The following is an 18391-nucleotide window of genomic DNA, read 5'->3' as shown; positions in this document are numbered from 1 at the left end:
CACAGCCTTTTAAATTGTCATCTGCTCACTCTATCAGTGACCTTCAAAGCCTCTGTGCACTGTACACTGCCTATCCCTTAATGCAGTGGGTCCAGGAAAACTGTCACTTGCTCACTCTTGATGGAGCCACTGCGATGTTTGTGGTTCCTAGTCGTGTCGGTCTGACAGGAAATGTGGCTGCTGATGCTGCCAAGACTGCATTCCTTGTACCTCAGCCCACTAGTTATTACATTCCGTCTGGTGATCTGTGTGTTGCTGTCTGGCAGGAGGTGGTGTCACTTCGGCATTGCCACATGTCCTCCCTTCATGGGAATAAGCTCCAGGTTTTTCAGCATTGGCTTGGACAATCTCCTCTCGACCTTCCCCCTGCTGCAGACAGGTCATTTTAATTTTGTTGTGTATTGGGCGCTGCCTTTTTAGCCATCAGCATTTGATAAGCGGCGCTCCCCCACCAATTTGTGCGCATTGCACCCAACTTGTAACTGTCTGCCATTTCCCAAGGAATGCCCTTTTTTAACTGTTCGTGTACCTGTTTGGATTTGCTGTCAGTTTTTGGCCTTTTTTTCTTAGTGAATGATGTGTGGGCTGTCGACTGCATTATACTTTTTATCCATCATAGCGATATGGCAAACCCCATTTAATTTTTAGTTATGGACCTCTGTTTCTCTTTAATGTATTTTGTAGACATTTCTCCATGTCCTCATGTTTAGCTGTCTTCTCTTCAGTCGATTGGGATTAATGTGTGGCAATTGTTATCTCCTCTTTTTCTCTATGTTTCACAGTTTTTACATGGGCGCATATGATCCTAGTTGTTTTTACACCCTGACACAAAATACCAGCAAATGTGCCTGTGAACAACCAAAATTTTATCTCAGAACTTTATATTTTGAGGTACTGGTTAAATATTGGACTACCCCACACGTACACCATGTGATCAGAAGTATCCCTACATCCCCAAAACATATGTTTTACGTATTAGGTGCATTGTGCTGCCAGGTACTCCATAACAGCAACCTCAGTAGTGATTAGACATCGTGAGAGATCAGAATGGTGTGCTCTACAGAACTCATGGACGTTGAACTTCGTGAGATGATAGGGTGTCACTTGTCATACATCTTTACACGAAATTTCCACACTCATAAACATCCCTAGGTCCACTGTTCCTGATGTGATAATGAAGTGGAAAGGTGAATGGACCTGTAAAGCACAAAAGCCTACAGGCTGACCTCATCTGTTGACTGACACAGACTGCCGACAGTTAAGGAGGGTCATAATGTGTAATAGGCAGACACCTATCTAGACCATCACACAGGAATTCCAAATTGCATCAGGATCTGCTTGATGTACCATGCCAGTTAGGTGGGAGGTGAGAATACTTGCATTTCATGGTCAAGTGGCGGGTCGTAAGTTCAGTTAGACAGTCAGTGAGAGCAGCACCACTAGTTCCTGCTACTAATAATGCAAGTAAACCACTTGCGTCTTAAATATCATTACCAGCTTCAAACAGCAGTGACTGCAGTAATGGATAGAAACAGTGATTGTTGTGTACAGATGTGAGCTGAGTTGGCGACCCTTCACTCACAGCTCCAGGCTGCTTCGGCTTCCATCACCCAGCTTGGAGGCTGCTGCCCAGGGACGTCACTGTGGGGGATCAAACGCAGGGACGCGAGGGTCGTCGAGCACGTCCCACACGTCCTCCGATTGGTCCACTGCTGTGGCTGCCCCATGTACTGCCTGCACTGAGATTGATCCCTCACTTGTGGTCGAGTGGGAGGTCATTCTAAAGTCTTGCATGCAGCATAAAACTTTCCAAGGGGCCCGATCGTATTGCCTCCTCAGTTTGTTTGATGAACAGGTTTGGTTCAAATAGCTCTGAGCACTATGGGACTCAACTGCTGAGGTCATTAGTCCCCTAGAACGTAGAACTAGTTAAACCTAACTAACCTAAGGACATCACAAACATCCATGCCCGAGACAGGATTCGAACCTGCGACCGTAGCAGTCTTGCGGTTCCAGACTGCAGTGCCTTTAACCGCACGGGATGAACAGGTTTCCGGTGTTATCTGTGGCTGATGTCTCTGACCTGGATGCAGTCATCCACCCTGTTCCAAAGGAAGCTTCTTGTCCCACGTGGTCTGGGCATTCACAGGGGGTGGGTTTGCTTGTAGTTGGGAGCTCCAACGTTAGGTGTGTAGTGGGGCCTCTTAGGAACATGGCTGCCAAGGAGGGGAAGAAAGCCAGTGAGCATTCCGGGGGAGTCATTCCAGATATGGAAAGTGTGCTTCTGGATGCCATGTTTGTCTCTTTGGATTGGAGGAGACTGTCTGGTTTCAGGCGGCTAGCGGAAATGGTGAAGACTGCAAGTCTTGCTTCTGAGATTAAGGTGGAGCTTATCCAAGGAACCGACTGTGGTCCTTTGGTTCAGAGCCGAGTGGAGGGTCTGAATCAGAGGCTCAGGCGGTTCTATGACCATGTAGGCTGCAGACCCCTTGTCTTGTGCCATTGGGTGGTGGTTTTCCAGGTTCTGCTTAATAGGTCAGGAGCCCACTACACACAGGAAGTGGCTAGATGGGTACTGGCAGTTGTGTGGAACGGACTGGGAGGATTTTTAGGTTAGAGGGTCTCAGGGAACGACAGAAGGGACATCTGTCTAAAAGCAGTCAGGTAAAACACTGTAAGGTAGTTGTAGAAAAGATTGGTATTGTAGTTGCAAATTGTCATAGCTGTGTTCGGAGAGAAACAGAGCTCCAAGACCTAATAGAAAGCACTGAAGCTCAAATACTTGTAGGTACAGAGAGGTGGCTAAAGCCAGGAATAAGTTCAGCCGACATTTTTTTGAACGATCTAACAGTGTTCAGAAAGGATAGATTAAATACAGTTGGTGGTGTATTTATTGCTATCAGAGGTAGTTTGCCTTGTAGCGAAGTTGAAGTAGATAGTTCGTGTGAAATAGTATGGAAAGACCTGACAATCGGACTAGACTATTAATTGGATCTTTTTACCGACCCCCACCTCCCCTCCCCCCCCCCCCGACTCAGACGATATAGTTGCTGAACAGTTGAAACAAAACTTGAGTCATTTCAAATAAGTACCCCACTCATGCAATTATAGTCAGTGGCGACTTTAATCTACCCTCAATATACTGGAAAAATTATACGTTTAAAGCCGGTGGCAGCCATAAAACGTCATCAGAAATTGAAATGAATACTTTCTCAGAAAATTATTTTGAACAATTAGTTCATGAGCCCACTCGAACCGTAAATGGTTGCCGAAGCATACTTAGCATTTTAGTAACAAATAATCATCGACATATAGTGAGTATTGCGACAAATACAGGAATTAGCGACCACAGGGTAGCTGCTGCTACGCTGAATACTGTAACACCTACAATCATCAGAAAGAAACGCGATCTATTTAAAAAAGCTGATAATGCTCTTAAACCCTTTTTCAGAAACAGTCTACACTCCTTCCGATCTGATCATGCAAGTGTAGAAAAGCTGTGGAATGTTTTCGAAGAGATAGTATCGACAGCAATTGAGAGATATATACCACATAAATTAGTATGTGAGGGTACTGATCCCCCATGGTACACAAAACGGGTCAGATCGTTGTTGTAGAAGCAACGAAAAAAGCATGTCAAATTTAAAAGAACGCAAAATCCCCAAGATCGGTAAAGTTTTACAGAAGTTTGAAATATGGCGCTTTCTTCAATGCAAGACGATTTTAATAATTTCCACAATGAAATTCAGTCTCGAAATCTGGCAGAAAACCCAAAGAGATTCTGGTCATGCATAAAGCACACCAGTGGCAAGACACAATCAATACCTTCACTGTGTGATAACGGTGAAGTCATTGATCAGAGTGCCACTAAAGCAGAGTTATTAAACTCGGTTTTTCGAAACTCCTTCAGCAAAGAAGAAGTAGTAGTAAATATTCCTGAATTCCAATGAAGAACAATTGGCTGCCAGACCACGAGAATAAAAAGGAAAAAGCAGCCATTCTGCGACACATTAAAACATCCACCCTAAAAGCACTAGGGTGGAGGACACAGACATGCACTAAAACTCACATCGAATGATAATACCCACCCTCATGGATGAAATGTAAAACAGAATCAGCTGATGAGGCATCATCTGCTAAAATCAATGATAAGCCTGGCAACCGAAGATGAAGTCACAGGGCAGCCAAAGAAGGACAAAGCAGAAGAATGTAGGTCACTGTCAACCAGGTGCTGCACCGACACTACGGTGGGTCTTCACAGCGCAGGAGGTAGCCGTGGGTCACCCAGGCATGGCCGATGCAGAGCTGGCGGAGAACCACGAAGTCCCTGTGAGAGGCTCTCATCAAGGACTTCCACCCACTTGTGGTCTCCTCAATGGCTCGCAGTTTGTTGTGCATACTGAGATTTTGCCATTCCGTCTCCCAAAGCTGAAAAACCTTCTAACGTAATAAAGAAAGCAGGTTAGTTGCGGGCATGCTGATCTCCAGAAGTGGTTTCCGTGTAGCCTGTTTGGCCAGCCTGTCACTAAGTTCATTTCCTGGTATTCTGGCTTGACCAGGGGGTCGAGATAAACACCACTGAACGAATGCACCACTACAGGGCATAGATGGAATCCTGGATGGATGATACCAATGGATGACGAAGGTAGCACTGGTCCACAGTTTTCAGGCTGCTCAAAGAGCCTGTACATAAAAGAAATGACTCCCCAGGGCATGAATAGACACACTGAGGTCCACAATAAATGGCCACCAGCTCTGCAGTTAATACATTGCTGCCATCAGGTAAGGAATTCTGTTCACAATATGGCTGCCTTGAACGTAGACAAAGCCAACACGACCATCAGCCAACGAGTCATTGATGTAAACCACTTAAGAGCCCCAGAACATGTCAATAATCGAGAGGAAGTGAAAGCAGATAGCTGCAGGGTTAACAGAGTCCTTATGGCCAACTGAAAGGTCCAGACAAAGCTGCGGTCGATGTGTACACCATGGAGGTGTATGTGAATGGACTGCAAGTAGAGGTGGTAAAGGGAAGGATTCCAGTTCGGAGAGAAGGGACCACACACGAACCACAATCATTAGCCCTGACCTGGGCTGCCGATGCAGGAGATGAACCACCATGGGTGCGGAAAGGAGACAGTGATTTGGATGTGCAGGAGAACTAGGAGTGTGTGGAATGTAACTGGCCAGCAGCTGTGCATACTTAATCTGAAATGGAGGTACTCTGGCCTCCACAAGGACATTGGTCACTGGACTCATTCTAAAAGCTCCTGTCGCTAAGTGTAGGCCACAGTGGAGCACCAGGTCGAGTAAACGCAACGCTGAGGGCGCCTCCAAACCATAAACCAGATTCCAATAGTAAGGGTGGGATTGAATGAGGCCTCTGTAGAGCTGCAGCAGCATAAAGCTATCAGCACCCCAGTTGGTGTTAGGCAGCGGAGAGCATTGAAGTGCTGCCAGAACTTCCACTTAAGCTGATGAAGTTGAGGATGAAAAGTCGATCGGGTGTCGAAAACCACTCCTAAGAATCGATATGGCTCCACTACAGTTACTGGATCGTCATGAAGGTAAAGTTCTGGTTGCGGATGAACGGTACGATGCCGACAGAAGTGCATGTCACATGACTTGTTGTTGTTGTGTTGTTGTTGTTGTCTTCAGTCCTGAGACTGGTTTGATGCAGCTCTCCATGCTACTCTATCCTGTGCAAGCTTCTTCATCTCCCAGTACCTACTGCAACCTACATCCTTCTGAATCTGCTTAGTGTATTCATCTCTTGGTCTCCCCCTATGATTTTTACCCTCCACGCTGCCTTCCAATACTAAATTGGTGACCCCTTGATGCCTCAGAACATGTCCTACCAACCGATCCCTTCTTCCGGTCAAGTTGTGCCACAAACTTCTCTTCTCCCCAATCCTATTCAGTACTTCCTCATTAGTTATGTGATCTACCCATCTAATCTTCAGCATTCTTCTGTAGCACCACATTTCAAAAGCTTCTATTCTCTTCTTGTCCAAACTATTTATCGTCCATGTTTCACTTCCATACATGGCTATACTCCATACAAATACTTTCAGAAATAACTTCCTGACACTTAAATCTATACTCGATGTTAACAAATTTCTCTTCTTCTGAAACGCTTTCCTTGCCATTGCCAGTCTACATTTTATATCCTCTCTACTTCGTCCATCATCAGTTATTTTGCTCCCCAAATAGCAAAACTCCTTTACTACTTTAAGTGTCTCATTTCCTAATCTAATCCCCTCAGCATCACCCGACTACATTCCATTATCCTCGTTTTGCTTTTGTTGATGTTTATCTTATATCCTCCCTTCAAGACACCATCCATTCCGTTCAACTGCTCTTCCAAGTCCTTTGCTGTCTCTGACAGAATTACAATGTCATCGGCGAACCTCAAAGTTTTTATTTCTTCTCCATGGATTTTAATACCTACTCCAAATTTTTCTTTTGTTTCCTTTACTGCTTGCTCAATATAGAGATTGAATAACATCGGGGAGAGGCTACAACCCTGTCTCACTCCTTTCCCAACCACTGCTTCCCTTTCATGTCCCTAGACTCATAACTGCCATCTGGTTTCTGTACAAGTTGTAAATAGCCTGTATTTTACCCCTGCCACCTTTAGAATTTGAAAGAGAGTATTCCAGTCAACATTGTCAAAAGCTTTCTCTAAGTCTACAAATGCTAGAAACGTAGGTTTGCCTTTCCTTGATCTTTCTTCTAAGATAAGTCTTAAGGTCAGTATTGCCTCACGTGTTTCAGTATTTCTACGGAATCCAAACTGATCTTCCCCGAGGTCAGCTTCTACTAGTTTTTCCATTCGTCTGTAAATAATTCGTGTTAGTACTTTGCAGCTGTGGCTTATTAAACTGATTGTTCGGTAATTTTCACATCTGTCAACACCTGCTTTCCTTGGGATTGGAATTATTATATTCTTCTTGAAGTCTGAGGGTATTTCGCCTGTTTCATACATCTTGCTCACCAGATGGTAGAGTTTTGTCAGGACTGGCTCTCCCAAGGCCTTCAGTAGTTCCAATGGAATGTTGTCTACTCCAGGGACCTTGTTTCGACTCAGGTCCTTCAGTGCTCTGTCAAACTCTTCACGCAGTATCGTATCTCCCATTTCATCTTCATCTACATCCTCTTCCATTTCCATAATATTGTCCTCAAGTGCATCGCCCTTGTATAGACCCTCTATATACTCCTTCCACCTTTCTGCTTTCCCTTCTTTGCTTAGAACTGGGTTTCCATCTGCGCTTTTGATGTTCAGACATGTGGTTCTCTTATCTCCAAAGGTCTCTTTAATTTTCCTGTAGGCAGTATCTATCTTACCCCTAGTGAGACAAGCCTCTACATCCTTACATTTGTCCTCTAGCCATCCCTGCTTAGCCATTTTGCACTTCCTGTCGATCTCATTTTTGAGACTTTTGTATTCCTTTTTGCCTGCTTCATTTACTGCATTTTTATATTTTCTCCTTTCATCAATTAAATTCAATATTTCTTCTGTTACCCAAGGATTTCTACTAACCCTCTTCTTTTTACCTACTTGATCGTCTGCTGCCTTCACTACTTCATCTCTCAGAGCCACCCATTCTTCTTCTACTGTATTTCTTTCCCCCATTCCTTTCAATTGTTCCCTTATGCTCTCCCTGAAACTCTGTACAACCTCTGGTTCTTTCAGTTTATCCAGGTACCATCTCCTTAAATCCCTACCTTTTTGCAGTTTCTTCAGTTTTAATCTACAGGTCATAACCAATAGATTGTCAGAGTCCACATCTGCCCCTGGAAATGTCTTACAATTTAAAACCTGGTTCCTAAATCTCTGTCTTACCATTATATAATCTATCTGATACCTTTTAGTATCTCCAGGGTTCTTCGATGTATACAACCTTCTATCATGATTCTTAAACCAAGTGTTAGCTATGATTAAGTTGTGCTCTGTGCAAAATTCTATCAGGCGGCTTCCTCTTTCATTTCTTAGCCCCAATCCATATTCACCTACTACGTTTCCTTCTCTCCCTTTTCCTACACTCGAATTCCAGTCACCCATGACTATTAAATTTTCGTCTCCCTTCACTATCTGAATAATTTCTTTTATTTCATCATACATTTCTTCAATTTCTTCGTCATCTGCAGAGCTAGTTGGCATATAAACTTGTACTACTGTAGTAGGTGTGGGCTTCGTATCTATCTTGGCCACAATAATGCGTTCACTATGCTGTTTGTAGTAGCTTACCCGAATTCCTATTTTCCTATTCATTATTAAACCTACTCCTGCATTACCCCTATTTGACTTTGTGTTTATAACCCTGTAGTCACCTGACCAGAAGTCTTGTTCCTCCTGCCACCGAACTTCACTAATTCCCACAATATCTAACTTTAACCTATCCATTTCCCTTTTTAAATTTTCTAACCTACCTGCCCGATTAAGGGATCTGACATTCCACGCTCCGATCCGTAGAACGCCAGTTTTCTTTCTCCTGATAACGACATCCTCTTGAGTAGTCCCCGCCGGAGATCCGAATGGGGGACTATTTTACCTCCGGAATATTTTACCCAAGAGGACGCCATCATCATTTAATCATACAGTAAAGCTGCATGCCCTCGGGAAAAATTACGGCCGTAGTTTCCCCTTGCTTTCAGCCGTTCGCAGTACCAGCACAGCAAGGCCGTTTTGGTTATTGTTACAAGGCCAGATCAGTCAATCATCCAAACTGTTGCCCCTGCAACTACTGAAAAGGCTGCTGCCCCTGTCACATGACTTAGCGGCCGAAAACTGGATACTGTGGGCTAGAGACCATGACTGCATCTATTAATTGCTCCGTTAGGCACCATTCAGCAACACCCGTACTGGTGGAGCAGTACAAAATGCAGAAGTCGTCAGCATACGGAGAAGGTGAGATGGACGACTCAACACCTGCTGCTGGACAATTAATGGCCACCAAAAGCAGAGAAACACTTAATACATAGCCCTGTGGGAGCCCATTCTCCTGGATATGGAGCGAACTATGAGAGGCACTAACTCTGACACCGAAAGTGCCAAGTGCCAAGTGACAGGAAATACTGGATAAAAATCGAGAGCATGCCTCGGAGACTTCCTTGTATAATGTGGCAAGGATATGATGTCGCCAGGTGGTGTCGTATACTTTTCGTAAAACAAAAAAGTCGGCAACCAAGTGTTGGCAGCTGGAAAAGGCTGTTCAGATGGTAGGCTCAAGTGACAAGGTTATCAGTGGTAGAGCGACCTGGTGGAAACTGCTGACATGGCATCAGTAGGCCACTTGACGCCAAGACCCAACCCAACTGCTGACGCACCATACTTTCCAGCAGCTTACAAGTAACGTTGGTGAGGCTGATGGGGGGACAGCTATCCACATCAAGTGTGTTTTTACTGGGTTTGAGCACCGGATTGATTGTGCTCTCCCGCGATTGCAATGGAAAGATGCCATCACACCAGATCCTGTTGCAGACGACGAGGAGATGACGCTTGAAGTCAGATTAGATATGTTCACTCATCTGACTGTGTATCTGATCTGGCCCAGTAGCTGTGTCAGGGTGATGCGCAAGGCACTGAGGAGCTTGCACTCTGTAAATGGGACGTTATAGGATTCATTGTGAAGTGTAGTCAACAAGAGGACTTTTCCTTCAACAGGCCATTTGGAAGTGTGAAAGCCTGTTGGGTAGTTCTCCAATGCAAAGGCTCGAGCATAGTGTTCAGCAAAGTGCTTGGCAATTACATTTGTGTCGGTAGATAACACGCCATTTATGTTAACACTGGCAACACCTTTTGGAGTCAGGTTCCTGAAAACAAGTTTGATTTTGGCCCAGACTTCGGAAGATGATGTACCGCACCCAATGGTCAAAACATACCTCTCGAAACACTCCTGCTTCCGTTGTTTGATAAGTAGGTGAACATAGGCATGGAGCCATTTGAAGGCTATGAGGTGCACCAGAGAAGGGTGCCACTTATGCCGCTGTAGAGCTAGCCAACGCTTCTCAATTGCTTCAGTGACTTCCGGCGACCACCAAGGGACTGCCTTTCGCTGGGACACCCTGAAGAGCGAGGGATCGTGTTTTCTGCCACAGAAACGATTGTTGTAATTACCTGCTCAACCATCACATCGACGTTGCCGTGTGAGGAAGATTCAATGGCGACAGCAGAGGTGAAAGTTTCCCAGTCCACCTTGTTTGAAGCACATCTGGGCAGGCGCCCATGGGCCTGACGCCAGGGCAGTGGCAGGAAGATGGGGAAGCGGTCAGTACCGCACAGGTCGTCATGTGCTCTCCAGTAGATAGATGGGAGAAGTCCTGGGCTGCCAATTGATAAATCAATGGCCAACTAACTACCATGAGCCACACTGAAATGTGTGGCAGCCCCAGTATTTAAGAGGCAGAGGTCGAACTGAGACAGTTAAGTTTCAACGTCTCTGCCTCAGCCAGTAAGCATGGTGCCTTTGGATTTCTCTCACTGGGTTCCCTGGCTGGGAGAACTTCAATGATTCAGTCTCCGGGACTGAGTATCAGCGTGAAGCCCTATGACCAACTGCTTTTGGGCTCTTCAACAAATGGTGAGTATCATCTTTCCCACTAGCAGAAACCTGGGATGGCAGTGACCCAAGTGACCCCTTCCTAGCAAGAGGATCCAAAGAAGACTTACGTTTCTCCAGCTCAGAAGTGGGTACCGATATCCAGAACAGTTTGTGTGTGTATGTGTGTGTGTGTGTGTGTGTGTGTGTGTGTGTGTGTGTGGGGGGGGGGGGGGGGGGGAGGGGTTTGCTCCCATAGTAGGTGGTGCGGGACCAACAGGGAGGGAAGTGCCCTGCATCATCAAGGGGGCAGGTGTAGCCTTCTGGTTCCGAGAGGCAACAACTGTTCTCATAGTGGCTGTGTAAGAGGTCATAGCTAAATGATGTAGGTGCTCCAATTTCCTCTTAGCCTCAGTCGGCCCAGGGTCTTATATTCCACGAATTTCCTCTCTTCCTGTAAAATCCTCACGATCAAGGTGAATAAGGCTCTCCACAGTTGACACAGATGGGAGGCAGGGCACGTGGAGTATTGGGATGTGATGGACATTCACAATATCGACGTGTGACATTGGAAGTACAGCAGGCAGACATATGGCCACTTCCGGCACTTAAAGCAGCTCATCGGGGGATGTATATATGGCTTGACATCAAAGCAGTAGAACATCACCTTCACCTTCTCAGGCAATGTATCACCCTCCAAGGCCAAGATGAAGGCACCAGTGGCCAACTGATTATTCCTCGGACCCCGATTTTTATTTGTTTTTTTTGTTTTGGTTTTAGGACGCAAAACTGCTATGGTCATTAGCGCCCAGCCCGTGACTTGGGAAACAGTAAAAAACCGAAATTGAAAATCAGCAGCAATGGGAACAAAGTCATAAAATTGGAGAAACTAAAAGCAGAAGGAAGGCTTAAAGATCCACTACAGAAAGGGGTTGGTTGTCCCCAAAAAAAAGCTTCAAATGACTGACGTCATTTCACTGGCACTAAAACTGGAGAACATGGTCGGCTGAGCGCGTGTCATCTGCTAAAATCGACGATAGATCAGGCGATAGCTGTAGAAGGGAGTGTAACGGATTAAAATAGGGGCATTCAATTAAAAGGTGTCTTACGGTCCACAGCTGAGAGCAGAGGGGACAGAGTGGGGGAGAATCGCCGCTTAAAAGATGTCGATGGCTAAAAAGACAGTGCCCTATCCAGAGTCTAGTTAAAATTACCTCCTCCCGACGACGCGTTCGGGAGGAAGAGGTCCAAGCGCAAGGAAGAGCTTTCACTTCCCGCAATTTATTATGGGGAAGTGTTGACCAATGCGCGTGCCATAAATGAACAACACGACATAAAACGCTCCATAGATCGCCGAAAGGAATTGATTGAATAGCTGGCCAAAGAAGAGAGACAGCAGCGTTGGCTGCAATATCGGCCGCCTCATTTCCACAGATACCAACGTGTCCCGGGATCCAGAGGAACGCCACCGAGACGCCCCCTAGGTGGAGCAAGCGCAGACAGTCCTGAATCTGGTGGACCAGAGGGTGCACAGGATAAAGAGCTTGGAGACTGAGGAGAGAGCTGAGAGAATCTGAGCAGATAACGTACTGTATCCGCTGATGGCGGCGGATGTAGTGGACAGCCTGGAGAACAGCATAAAGCTCCACAGTATAAACCGAACACTGGTCGGGAAGCCGAAAGTGATTTGGGGTGTCGCCAACAATATAGGCACTCCCTACACCTAACGATGTTTTCGAGCCGCCGGTGTAAATAAATGTAGCGTCCGTCATTTGTGCACATAGAGCAGCAAATGCCCGACGATAAACAAGTGTAGGGGTACCATCCTTGGGTAATCGACAAAGGTCATGGAGCAGGCACATCCGGGGATGGAGCCAAGGCGGTGCTATACCCCAAGTTGTCAAGAAGGTTTTAGGAAAGCGGAAGGAAAGAGAATGGAGCAGTTGCCGGAAGCGGACTCCCGGGGGTAGTAGGGATGAGGAGCGGCCTGCATACCCTACATCAAAGGAGGCGTCGAAAAAAAGGTCATGGGCTGGATTAGCAGGCATGGAAGACAGATGGCTAGCATAACGACTCAGAAGGACTGCTCGCCGATTGGACAGCGGAGGTTCAGCAGTCTCAGCATAAAGACTTTCCACAGGGCTTGTGTAAAAAGCTCCAGACACTAAACGTAATCCACGGTGGTAGATAGAGTCGAGACGCCGAAGAATAGACGGCCGAGCAGAAGAGTAGACTATGCTTCCATAATCCAATTTCGAGCGCACTAAGGTGCGATAGAGGCGGAGAAGGACCACTCGGTCTGCTTCCCAGGAGGTACCATTCAGGACACGGAGGGTGTTAAGGGATCGCAGACAGCGAGCTGAAAGATAGGAAACGTGGGAGGACCAACACAGTTTTCTGTCAAACATAAGACCCAAGAATTTAGCGACGTCTGAAAACGGAAGGTTGACAGGACCTAGATGTAAGGAGGGCGGAAGAAACTCCTTACGTCGCCAAAAATCAACACAAACGGTCTTACTGGGAGAGAAACGGAAGCCGGTTTCGATGCTCCATGAGTGGAGGCGATCGAGACATCCTTGAAGACGTCGTTCAAGAAGGCTGGTCCGTTGAGAGCTGTAGTAGATCGCAAAATCGTCCACAAAGAGGGAGCCCGAGACATCAGGAAGGAGACAATCCATAATTGGATTTATGGCAATGGCAAACAGTACAACACTCAGCACGGAGCCCTGGGGTACCCCGTTTTCTTGGGAGAAAGTACGGGAGAGAGTAGTGTTCACCCGCACCCTAAATGTGCGCTCTGCCATAAAGTCGCGAAGAGAAAGGGGTAGCCGACCTCGAAAGCCCCAAGAGAACAGTGTGCAGAGGATGCCTGTCCTCCAACAGGTATCGTATGCTCTCTCCAGATCAAAAAATATTGCTACTGTTTGGCGTTTCCAGAGAAAATTGTTCATGATATAAGTGGAGAGAGCAACAAGATGGTCAACTGCAGAACGATGCTTTCGGAATCCGCATTGGGCAGGTGTTAAAAGACTGCAGGATTCCAGCCACCACGCTAGACGGTAATTCACCATACGCTCCAAAACCTTACAGACACTACTTGTGAGAGAAATGGGGCGATAGCTAGAGGGGAGATGTTTGTCCTTTCCAGGTTTCGCAACAGGAACGACGATAGCTTCCCGCCATCGTCTGGGAAAAGTACTGTCGGTCCAAATTCGATTATAAAGGCGAAGGAAGTAACGCAGACTATGGGTTGATAAATGCAGCAACATTTGGACGTGGATTCCATCCGGTCCTGGGGCAGAGGAGCGAGAAGGAGACAGTGCATGTTGGAGTTCCTGCATGGAGAAAACAGTATTATAGCTTTCGCGATTTTGAGAGGAGAAAGCAAGAGGTCGCACTTCCGCTGCACGTTTCTTCGGGAGAAACGCTGGCGGGTAACTGGAAGAGCTCGAAATTTCAGCAAAGTGCTGACCCAACGAGTTCGAAATTGCGACGGGGTCCACGAATGTATCATGCGCGACAGTGAGCCCAGAGACCGGGGAGAAACTAGGCGCGCCTGAGAACCGTCGAAGCCGACTCCAAACTTCCGAGGAGGGAGTGAAGGTGTTAAATGAGCTAATAAAGAATTTCCAGGTTGCCTTCTTGCTATCGCGGATGACACGACGGCATCGCGCACGGAACTGCTTATAGCGGATACAGTTGGCCAAAGTAGGATGGTGGCGGAAAACGCGAAGAGCATGTCGCCGCTCACGTATGGCATCACGGCATGCCTTGTTCCACCAAGGAACTGGGGGGGCGCCGGGGCAATTCGGAGGTGCGTGGTATTGAATGTCCCGCAGCTGTAAGAATAACGTCGGTAATATGGGTGACCTCATCGTCGACGCTGGGAAAGTGACGGTCATCGAATGTCGCTAGAGACGAAAAAAGTGTCCAATCAGCTTGGGCAAACTTGCAGCGTCACGGGCGCTTGTATGGCAGTTGAGGCTGCAGCCTAAGGACACATGGAAAGTGGTCACTCGAGTGTGTATCACCAAGGGCGAACCATTCGAAGCGACGAGCTAGCGGAACAGTACCGACCGCAAGGTCCAAATGAGATAAATTTGTCGTGGAGGCAGATAAAAATGTAGGGACCCCAGTGTTGAGGCAAACTAGATCCGCTTGGTGGAAGACGTCTAGCAATAGTGAGCCATGTGGACAAGGATGTGGAGATCCCCAATGCGGGTGGTGGGCATTGAAGTCTCCAACCAGCAAATACGGGGGTGGAAGCTGACCAAGAAGATGAAGGAGATCAGCTCGTGCCATTGGTGTGGACGATGGAATGTATACAGTACAAAGAGAGAACGTGTATCCGGAAAGGGAAAGACGGACGGTGACAGCTTGGAAGGAAGTGTTTAAATGGATTGGGTAATAATGGAGAGTTTCATGGAGAAGAATCATGAGTCCTCCATGTGCTGGAGTGCCTTCAACAGAGGGGAGATCATATCGGACGGACTGAAAATAAGGGAGAACAAAGCGGTCATGGGGACGCAGCTTTGTTTCCTGAAGACAGAAGATGACCGGCGAATAGGATCGTAAGAGGATCAACAATTCATCCCTATTGGCTCGAATACCGTGGATATTCCAGTGGATAATGGACATAGGTTGAACAGAAAATGGAGGAAAGTGACCAAAGTTGCCGTCAACTCCAAGACTGCTCAGAGCTTGCGACCGACAGCATGGAATGGCATTCAGCTGAAGGCAGAAGATCCTGATCCATAGGTTGGTCAGGAGCAGCTCCTGCCACCAGCGATCGGCCGGTTGACCGGCCACCAGCAGTGCGCCTCGGCGACACAGAAGACGGCCGAGGGAGATTTCCGCCAGGTGGTGCTGTAGATGGGACACGCCTTGGCAGAGAAGGAGAGGAACTGGGTTTCTTTGTAGCCTTCTTGGAAGTATGATGTTTAGATGAAGGAGGAACCGATGGTTGTGAAGTTGCGGTACGTAAAAACTCTCCACGAGTATGCTCTTTTTTCTAAGTCTTGGTGTCTGACTTTCGGGCTCGAGATTTAGCAGAACCCAACGAAGCGTGAGCCATAGAGTGGGCAGGCGAAAGTGGTGAGGTTGAACGGGCGATCTTTGCGCTGGCCGATCTGACGACCGTGGCACTAAAGGTAAGGTCGCAAGTCTGCGTTGCCGCCTCCTTTGTTGGCCGAGGAGAAGCAAGGACAGTGCTGTATTTTCCTGTCTGAGGCACGGTGGGCTGTCGACTGGCGAATAATTTTCGAGCAGCAAAGGTCGACACCTCTTCCTTCACTCTTATTTCCTGGATGAGCTTTTCGTCCTTAAAAATGGGGCAATCTCGAGAGGAAGCAGCGTGGTCACCCATACAGTTGATGCAGCGAGGGGATGGAGGTGGACAAGCACCCTCATGGGCATCCTTGCCACACGTAACACATTTGGCTGGATTGGAACAGGACTGGCTGGTGTGATTGAACCGCTGACATCGATAGCAACGCGTAGGGTTTGGGACGTAAGGGCGAACGGAAATTATCTCATAGCCTGCTTTGATTTTCGATGGCAGTTGAACTTTGTCAAATGTTCAGAAGGCAGTGCGGGTTGGAATGATGTTCGTATCAACCCTTTTCATAACTCTATGAACAGCCGTTACGCCCTGGTCAGATAGGTAGTGCTGAATTTCTTCGTCAGACAATCCATCGAGGGAGCGTGTATAAACGACTCCACACGAGGAATTTAAAGTGCTGTGCGCTTCAACCCGGACAGGGAAGGTGTGGAGCAGTGAAGTACGCAGTAATTTTTATGCCTGGAGGGCACTGACTGTTTCTAACAACAGGATGCCATTCCGTAATCTGGAACAAGACTTTACAGGACCTGCAATAGCGTCGACACCTTTCTGAATAATGAAAGGGTTGACCGTGGAGAAGTCGTGACCTTCGTCAGACCGAGAAACAACAAGGAACTGTGGCAACGATGGAAGAACTGTCTGTGGCTGAGACTCAATGAACTTACGTTTGTTAACAGACATAGTGGAAGGTGAGGAAACCATTGTGGAAGAATCCCCCATGATTACCGGCGTCCCCCATGGCGCGCTCCTCCCTTGTCGCGGCCCTCACTGAGGGCACTCCCGCCTTAGGTGATTGTTCACACCTCAGGTCACACCTCCCGGCAAACGGATGGAGGGACCAATCGGCACTTTCGGAAGGTATCAGCTCGGGTAATCACCCCTCCCTGGGCCTGGCCGTTACCAGGGGGTACGTATGTGTCCTACTTGTCTACCTGGGGCGGGGAATTACGCGTTACCCCGTCACCGGCTACGCATGGAAGTGCGTGGGTTGGCCTTCAGACATGCACAGGGAGGAAAAAAGAGAAAGGGAAAGGAAAGAAGAGGGGTCTCCAACGCCGCAGCGGAGAAAAGGGCAAAGAGAAGAGGGAAGGAAAAGAGAAGGACAGAGGAAGGACGAAGACTTGCAAGTGTAGAAAGCAAGGAATTTGTAACAGTTTCGAGCGTCCGTCTCCGGACGTAGGCACAAACCATACTCCCAGAGCGGGAGAAAGGGAAGGAAAGAGCCAGAGGTGAGGAGGGGGGGGGGCGAAGATGGGGGACGGGGAAGGATGAGGAAAGGGAAGGTATGCAGCCCAGAAAGGAAGGAGGGCCACATTAGCTCGGGGTCCCGTGCTCGCTACGCACGTGTCCACAAAAGAGTTGTGGACCCCCTGGGGGGTCGGACCCCGATGAATGCAGCAGATGAAATGAACACATCGCCACTCTAAACTGGCATGCAGCTCGTTGTCAGACTGCAAAACTAGGTCTACGTCTACATTTATACTCCGCAAGCCACCCAACGGTGTATGGCGGAGGGCACTTAATATGCCACTGTCATTACCTCCCTTTTCTGTTCCAGTCCCTGTGGAATGTAATACCCTGGACCAGATTTAAGATCTTATGGAGTGTGATGGAAACAGAAACATCCCCCAATTTGTCACAAGCGAGTTATACCTGTGATTGGGCAGAGGATGCTGTTTTTGTAAGGACTGACCCAGAGCGCATTTTGGACAAACCCTCCACCTTTCTCAACTTGTCACCCAAATGCTCCACGAAAAATTGAGTTTTCATGGACATCAAAGATTCCCCGCACATACGAGGTACCGAGGCGAATATGCTTCACTGCCATCTTTAGCCTGGCGTTCCTGCCATGATGTGGCCAGGGAGGGGGACGATTTGGGCTCATATTTCTTAGCATTGAAGTTAGACTTTTCCCACTGAAAGACTGCTGGCAGCGGACCACCAGCATGAGATGACATACTACACATCATGGCGTGTCATCTGCCCTGATGCCACCAACCCAATGCCACCCACACCGAACAGGGTCCCTCCCCACAGGTGCCACCCAGCCTCAGCAAGGATCACCTGGCAGGATGGTCATTGCTGGGAGTCCCGATGCCCTAGGGAGATGGCCATCTACTCCAGGGCATATGTGGGGAGTTAATGGCGCAGACATCAGCAGAGTGATCCCTGTGTTGTAGGGGGATGCTGCAACCAACAGGGTACACACACACACTGGACTAGATACCGTGCTGGATATGAGGTGCAAAGAAGTCCATGGTCACCATAGGCACAGAAAGTGACGCTGCATAGTGCATGGTGGAAATGCACCCAGGAGTGTGTCTCACCCAAGATATGCAGAATGGGCAGGACTGCAATGCGATGACGAAAAAGTGTTAAGGATCTCAATGCACGATGGACATGATGCACCATGTAAGGCACCCTTCCCCACTTGGCTCGCTCTTCAGGAAAATTTAGAAAGATGGTCAAACCAGAGGGGGGACCATCACAAAGGCCAAGACATAGGAGA

The sequence above is a fragment of the Schistocerca serialis genome, unplaced genomic scaffold (assembly GCF_023864345.2).
Source record: "Schistocerca serialis cubense isolate TAMUIC-IGC-003099 unplaced genomic scaffold, iqSchSeri2.2 HiC_scaffold_1400, whole genome shotgun sequence".
Lineage (NCBI taxonomy): Eukaryota > Metazoa > Arthropoda > Insecta > Orthoptera > Acrididae > Schistocerca > Schistocerca serialis.
The sequence above is the reverse complement of the archived record's forward strand: the minus strand, read 5'-3'. Positions refer to the sequence as shown.